We start from the raw sequence: 2,260 nt of genomic DNA on the forward strand, positions 1-2,260 counted from the left end.
TCTCTTTGTTACTGGTGCGAATTAAAAAAACCCTCATTTGTTGCTTTCTTGTATCCACACTTTTTGCTACACATAGATTTAATTATTGCATAATATATCAGTGGCTCAGTTGTCTCGGGGCTTCCCTGGTGGTGCACCATGGCTACGTAGTGTTTATTTGGCTTATCAGTTATCAGAAGGGAATACCCTATTTTGGAGGGTCACGGGACCATTCAGCCGGACTTTTTTCCATCACATCCAGAATTATTTTATTCAGCAAAAGGCTCAAAATTCAAAGGTGTAATTTGTATGACTCTCAAAACTTTGGGTTCATGAGCAGCATTGAGTTGAAGTGAAAGGTAAATTTCACCTGTGAAATTTTTCTTTTCATTTTGATTTTTCATTTTATACCTCACTCAAAGCAATATCTTCTACAGCTGTTTTTCTGTGCACATACCAAGTTTCACTTCATTGCATGGATGCGAAGCATGTCTAATGCTGCACGAAAAAACCCATCACTAAAATGGAGTTTGCCTCCTGTGCCCTACCGGAAGAGCCTTGCGGCCTGAGAGAACCATGGCTTCTCCACAAAGGCGTTATGAATCTTTACCAATCTACATATTGCCAATCTTGATTAATTGATGCCATCAAGGATCAGCTTTGTGAAGTATCAGCTGTTAAGCTTTTAGTCGTCTGTGGTAAACATTTTGTTTAGTGCTCCCAGACTGGCTTTTAACTATTTTAACCAGTTCTGAAATTGTTAAGTGTCAATTCCAGGCTTACAATTGTACTACTTTTACATGACTTTGTGGAGAAGGTGACTACCAAGATTGCTATGGTACTTTTTTGTTTTTATTTGGTCATGTCGTAATGGTGCCTCAATGCGGATTGCCCAAGATTTTATTTTATTCTATTCAGGCCTCTGACAGAGTGCTGTATATATTTTTGTTCCTGTTATTCCAAGGTGTCAGCAAAGCGCTGCCCAAATAAATATTTTGTCCTTCCGAGGCCTTGGCGCCTTGCTCAAGGACTAACATGCTCATTACCAGTCTTTTCTCCTTCAGAAAGTTAAATACTTTGATTTGGTTCCCAGTTAATATATCTTGATATAATAATATCTGTAGAAATTTCACTACGTTGGTTTTATTTTCCCAGTTCTGACATAATCATGGCAAGATCATCAGCAGGTTTTATTCAATTGCTCAAACAGTTTGATCTTTCTTCTATCAGTTGTCATGCCCATGTAGTTAGAAATGGTCATTTTCTTTCTTTTTTCTTTTATTGAGAGAAACACAATACTCAAGGACACTATCAACACTTTTGCCGTCATTTTACTTTGTCTCTCTATGCGAACACACAGGTTACACCTGATTCAGCTTTTTTCTGACGTTGCTCAATAGGAAAAAACCTAAATAGCACACTTTCCTCAAGTGACACAGTTACCTATGTACTCATTGGACCTCTGTTAGGCAGTGTTAAGTGCTTTCTACTCTCTGCGACTACACGGCTTAATTTTAGTTCACAGAAGGAATAGGTTTGAAATGCTGTGTGTGCATGTTTATGTTTGTGCTGCTGAGATTTAACAAATATGGATCTCGTTGAACCACTTAGTTTAAGAGGGACCTTTTTATTCAGTTTAAATAAGAGGAAAAGTAGGTGAAACGGCTTCATCCCCACCATCCAGAAAAATTTAACCTAGAAAAGAACAAAGCGATGGAAGACCAAGGCGACTTTTCTCATCTGAGTGGTTCTCAAAGTGACGTAACTCACCGTGAGTATAGAAAAATAATCACAGTTTTGCTCTTATTGCTTGTTATTTGGTTGATAAAGTAGTGGAAGTAACCTGAGCCCCACCCAACATTTCATCCACCCGCCGCCACTGAGTCTGCTTGGATGTATCCCTCTCAGCCCAGGTTGGCCCTCTCTCTCTCTCTCTCTCTCTCTCTCTCTCTCTCTCTCTCTCTCTCTCTGGGGGGGTAAAAACCCCTACATTTAATTCTGCTACCCTCCCTGTCGCTGTAATCGTGACGGATTAATAAAGGGAATTAATACACATGTGTATAAATAGTGGTCAAATTTCACAGTGAAAATTATGGATTTTTTCCCTTTCAGATTCCTGTGTTGTTATGAAAATAAACACCACCTTGTACCAAAACTCTGATTGTACATACAAAAAATTCCACAGTGTTTCCGCTCTCCCACCAAATGTTACCTGCGGCATCTCTCTCTCTCTCTCTCTCTCTCTCTCTCTCTCTCTCTCTCTCTCTCTCTCTCTCTCTCC

Source organism: Aplysia californica, unplaced genomic scaffold (assembly GCF_000002075.1).
Source record: "Aplysia californica isolate F4 #8 unplaced genomic scaffold, AplCal3.0 scaffold00145, whole genome shotgun sequence".
Lineage (NCBI taxonomy): Eukaryota > Metazoa > Mollusca > Gastropoda > Aplysiida > Aplysiidae > Aplysia > Aplysia californica.